The sequence below is a fragment of the Dendropsophus ebraccatus genome, chromosome 6 (assembly GCF_027789765.1).
Source record: "Dendropsophus ebraccatus isolate aDenEbr1 chromosome 6, aDenEbr1.pat, whole genome shotgun sequence".
Lineage (NCBI taxonomy): Eukaryota > Metazoa > Chordata > Amphibia > Anura > Hylidae > Dendropsophus > Dendropsophus ebraccatus.
Genome location: NC_091459.1, coordinates 106,457,413 through 106,463,412, shown reverse-complemented (window position 1 = coordinate 106,463,412; position 6,000 = coordinate 106,457,413).

Here is a 6,000-nt window from a genome sequence, read left to right as displayed (position 1 = left end):
GTGACCGAGTCTAACCTCCTATTGGTGGGCAACATCCTAGAAAGAGGAAAAGGAAGAAGTGTAATAGTAGGATAGGGTGTGTGATATCTGCACCAGTGATTGGCCAACATAGAACACAGAACAAACAGCAGTCAACCCTAAAGCTTGCTTCAGCTGTGCACAGAAATAGGGGAGAATAAGACACCATGTGGTGCGGAAAAGGCATCCATCATCCCAGAGTGTGACACCTGACAGAGCTACCTTTAGACAGGTGGAATACAGAATTTACTAGAACACCTGTACTGGGACACTACACAGTTATGTCCATTTGCGGGGATGGGGTAAAGCTAAAAACCAAAGCTAATTATGTAACTGTTTACTTTTACATTGGCTTGTAGGAAGTGATGCAACAATCAATGAGATTATCCTCCTGATAGGCCTGCAATATTAGAATGACAGGGTTCTTTCAAAACGGCTTCTGGGTCTATGTGTGAAAGTTTCTTCCCCTGTTTTACCCTGGACCCTTTTTTGAATTAGCAGTGATCAGGCAATCACACAGGACATTTACTTATGTATTATGGTATGGTAGATGTTTGTGTGCCACACAGTAGTTAGGCCACAGTGTTTATACCCAGTGTATGCCCCTATACAGTAGTTAGGCTCGTCCTATGCCCTCACACAGTTTAGGCCCTGTTTTGTACCACACATAGTGTTTAGGCTCTCCTTATGCCCTTACAAATTACCCCCTACCCCCATACCATTTTCTTCATGTATAGTGCCTACATATATAACATTTTAGTTTCAGGCTTTCTTCTACTACACATTGTGAGACTGTGAAAAACATAGATATCAAGTGTCAATTACTAATTATCTACGGAGTACTACCACAGCTTATGATGTTCAGCATATGACAGGATGTGAATATTGGATTTTATGTTACATCACTGCATTGGTGTAATTTTACAATTGGCAGGGAATAAACTGTACATATAAAGGTATAACATATATACTCAAACTATCCTTACCCATTTCCAAAAATTTAATTTATGGTATCCATTTAATAAATTCTAGAATGTGCTCTATTGGAAAGTCATTTACTGGTCTATTGGGTATAGTGTTTTATATGTGAGGGAGCATTGTCGTTCATAAAGCCCATTCATCACAAATGTCACCTCTTCCCTATAACTCAGGGATCCTAAACTTGTGATTTAAACGAAAATGCGGTAGTAAAGCTGTAAAGTGTAGATGTATGTTACAGTAGTAAATTTGACGACTGCCTGTGGTGCTCTTCCTTCCAAAGAAATAGGGAGCCATCTATAGTGTATACAGAAAAGGTGTCCAGGGAAAATTTCACAAATAAAATATAATACATATTGATGTTGACAAATTGTGAAGGCTTAACCCTCTAAAGAGAATTTGTACCCACCCCTATTTTTTTGTATATTTTTTATGTTCATTTTACATACCACTTTAGAAACATTTTAGCATCATTAGGTACATTGCTTTTTTTTTTGCATTTGCCCATCGCCGGCGCTGGGATCCCAATAGCGCAGTCCTTTTTTTGAAATGCTGCCCAGTTCCTGCACTTGGCACTGTTCTTTTCCCATGCACCGGCTTGGAGCACTGGGGCAAGGCCTGAGACCCCCCCAGTGTTACAATATCCTCTCCCCTCTCCATTGAATTAGAATCAATGGAGCTGCGTCACAGAGGGAAGGGGATATGTTCAAACTGGGGGGTGGTGGGCTGCCCCTAGTGTTCCAGGCCGCTGCACGGGAAAAGAACGTGCCAAGTGCGGGAACTGGGCACCATTCCAAAATTAGGACCGCACCACCTGGCGCCAATAGGCTACATTTACCTAATGGGGGATTTGCCTTAAAGTGTACCTGTCATTAAAAAAAAAAAACGTTGACATGCCAATCAGGGTATAAGTGTTTAGGTCCTAACTGATCAATAGAATCTGCAGTCCGCTCCCCTCTGTGTCAGTGAAAAATAGGTGCCCCATAAACTCATTATTATCGCATAACACAGAACCGAGAGAGGACCATGCAGAGCTCATGGAGTCTTTTGGATATTAGTGGCCTGCTGGAGGTAATTTTGCAGGGTATTGCTCCTCTTGTTCCTCTTTGAAGGAGGTAGTAGTCCAGCTGCTGGGTTGTTGCCCTCCACATCTCCTGGTATCTGCTCCATTTTGTGGACACTACACTGACAGACACAGGTAACCTTCCTAGCACAGCTCACACTGATGTGCCATCCTGGATGAGCTGCACTACCCGAGTAACTTCTGTGGGTTGTAGACACCGCCTTATGCTACCTCTAGGGGTAAGAGCAATGACAAAATGCAAAAGTGACCAAAACAACGGCCAAAAAGGATGAGAACAGAGAAATAGTCTGTGGTCACCACCTGAAGAATCTCTCCATTATAGGGGTTTTCTTGCTTATTGCCTATAATTCCTACCTGTTGTCTGTTCCATTTGCCCAACAGAAGGAAAAATGAATTCACAATTTGTGTTACTTCATTGATTTCACAGAAGTGTCATTGACTTTGAGTTACATTTGTTGTTTAAGTGTCCCCTTCCCCATTTTAAGCATCCCCATTCAGCGCACCAGCCTAAAGTTAGGTGTTACCTTGCTCCTGCCCCATGAGCTGTGAACTGTTACTGTTTGCCAATTTGGATTATCTGCTGTGTCTCCATGCTGTAAGGTACATGTTGCTATTATTTGGATTACTTGGAAGTGAAGTCTTTTAACTGGCTGCTGTTCTTCTATTCTGCGACCAGCACCACAACACTCATCTTCTAGTGGTCTCACTCCTGTCCTCCAGTAATGGGTGAAATCTTTGGGAACCTGTTAGTAGGCTTGCTCGAACAGCGGAAAAAGCTAGATTCGATCGAACTCGGACCTAGCCGAACCTTCCGCATTTAATTGCTGATGCCTTGACGGTCGGTGCAGAAGGAGGAGACATCCCGGGGACAGCTGTACTGTAGCAGCTGGGTTAATGTACAACCTCAGGCAAGGACCCTCAGTTTCTTTTGAACATTGCAGTTACCATGCCTAGTCAGGATGAGCTGCCCCATTTGCTTGGGATTCTTAAAAGTGACTGGTGCAACCTAGCAAATTGGGAAGAAGGCCAAACAGGCTGTGTCAATGGGTAGCTTCTCTGAGAGAGACTGTAATGGCTAATGCACACTTCTGCAGAAACACGTCCGTTCACAGACGGTGTCCTGTGGAGGGAACCTAGGAACTCCCAGCATCATGATTGATCATCATGTCAGAAGTTCCGAGAAGTTCCGGCTTTACTAAGAGGCGTGCATCTGTTAGTAAATCTGGCTAGGGAAAAGGGGCGAGGCTTTAGTTAAGATAAGCATACTCGTATGCCTATCTTCATAAACGTCCCCCTTGGTGTATATTCAGGTCTGACGCCCCTGTAACAAGAAGCACACACACAGAGTAGGTTGTGCTACTGTTGTGAAGAAACGAGAATCGATCTTTCAAATCAACAGGTGCCAGAAAGTGCCAGAGATTTGTAATTTACTTCTATTAAAAATATAAAGTCTTCCCATACTTATAAGCTGCTGTATGTTCTGCAAGAAGTGGTGCATTTTTTTCTAGTCTGACACAGTGCCCTGTGCTGCCACCTCTGTCCATGTCTGGAACTGTCCAGCGCAGTAGAATACCCCATAGAAAACCTCTCCTGCTCTCCAGACTGGAAAGAATACACCACTTCCTGCAGGACATACAGCAGTACTGTAAGGCTTGAGATTTTCTAATAGAAGTAAATTACAAATCTCACTTTCTGGCACCAGTTAATTTGAAAGAATTATTTTTTTTTATGAACTACCCTTTTAAGATGTGAGCACTCCTTACATACTATGAATAGGCTGACATGCATTCTGAATCAATGAGGACACAAGATTCTTTTCAATAGAGTTGGTCATTTCCTGCCAGTGATGCTGTTGGATTGATGAATGGCCATCAGAGACCACCTACGTAATGTGAGTAATACACCTCATGTGCATGTGTACATTTATTTTGATTATACATTATGAACAATCCATTAGTCTATGGTTGACCATTAGTGTAAATAATGTGAAAAAAAACTATTTTATGTAGAATTATACCCGCTTATACTGATTAATGAAACTGATACATACACACACATACTATATATTTATATATATATATATATATATATATATATGCAAAAAAGGGGTCCGTGGAGCCTCAGTTACGAGTCTCAAAACATGGGAATAGCCAGATATCCCTCTCTCCAGAGAAGGAAGCCCATTGCCAAGGGGTGCCTCCCAGTGAGAGCACCAAAACACCCTGATACGTAGTCCCTCAGGTCCTCACTCTGTTGCGAGCTTTAGGACCTAAATAGGGAAACACCAGGGTGGCCCCTGTGAGTCAAAGTCTAACTCTGTGGAGAGTATAACGACATAAGACAAGGGTAACCAAGGCTAGGCATCCATCCACAGACTGCAGTTTCGGGGTATTTGCCCCTCGTCAGTGTGGAGCAGGATTCTGGCTACTGGGGCAATGATAAATAGACCAACAAAACACAACAATCACTGAACTCAGGGAGAACAGTGAAAAATTCCAATGGAGTACTCATTTACGAGTCTCCATTGATTGTCCCATATAAAATTTAAATATGCAAAAAAGGGGTCCGTGGAGCCTCAGTTACGAGTCTCAAAACACGGGAATAGCCAGATATCCCTCTCTCCAGAGAAGGAAGCCCATTGCCAAGGGATGCCTCCTAGTGGGGAGAGCACCAAACCACCCTGATACGTAGTCCCTCAGGTCCTCACTCTGTTGCGAGCTTTAGGACCTAAATAGGGAAACACCAGGGTTGTCCCTTTGAGTCAAAGTCTAACTCTGTGGCGAGTATAATGACATAAGACAAGGGTATATATATATACACTCACCGGCCACTTTATTAGGTACACCTGTCCAACTGCACGTTACCACTTAATTTCTAATCAGTAAATCACATGTCGGCAACTCAGTGCATTTAGGCATGTAGACATGGTCAAGACAATCTCCTGCAGTTCAAACCGAGCATCAGTATGAGGAAGAAAGGTGATTTGAGTACCTTTGAACGTGGCATGGTTGTTGGTGCCAGAAGGGCTGGTCTGAGTATTTCAGAAACTGCTGATCTATTGGGATTTTCACGCACAACCATCTCTAGGGTTTACAGAGAATGATCTGAAAAAGAAAAAACATCCAGTGAGTGGCAGTTCTGTGGGCAGAAATGCCTTGTTGATGCCAGAGGTCAGAGGAGAATGGGCAGACTGGTTCGAGCTGATAGAAAGGCAACAGTGACTCAAATAGCCAACCGTTACAACCAAGGTAGGCAGAAGAGCATCTCTGAACGCACAGTACGTCCAACTTTGAGGCAAATGGGCTACAGCAGCAGAAGACCACATCGGGTGCCACTCCTTTCAGCTAAGAACAGGAAACTGAGGCTACAATTTGCACAAGCTCATCGAAATTGGACAGTAGAAGATTGGAAAAACGTTGCCTGGTCTGATGAGTCTCGATTTCTGCTGCGACATTCGGATGGTAGGGTCAGAATTTGGCGTCAACAACATGAAAGCATGGATCCATCCTGCCTTGTATTAACGGTCCAGGCTGGTGGTGTCATGGTGTGGGGAATATTTTCTTGGCACACTTTGGGCCCCTTGGTACCAATTGAGCATAGTTGCAACGCCACAGCCTACCTGAGTATTGTTGCTGACCATGTCCATCCCTTTATGACCACAATGTACCCAACATCTGATGGCTACTTTCAGCAGGATAATGCGCCATGTCATAAAGCTAGCATCATCTCAGACTGGTTTCTTGAACATGACAATGAGTTCACTGTACTCAAATGGCCTCCACAGTCACCAGATCTCAATCCAATAGAGCATCTTTGGGATGTGGTGGAACGGGAGATTCGCATCATGGATGTGCAGCCGACAGATCTGCGGCAACTGTGTGATGCCATCATGTCAATATGGACCAAAATCTCAGAGGAAT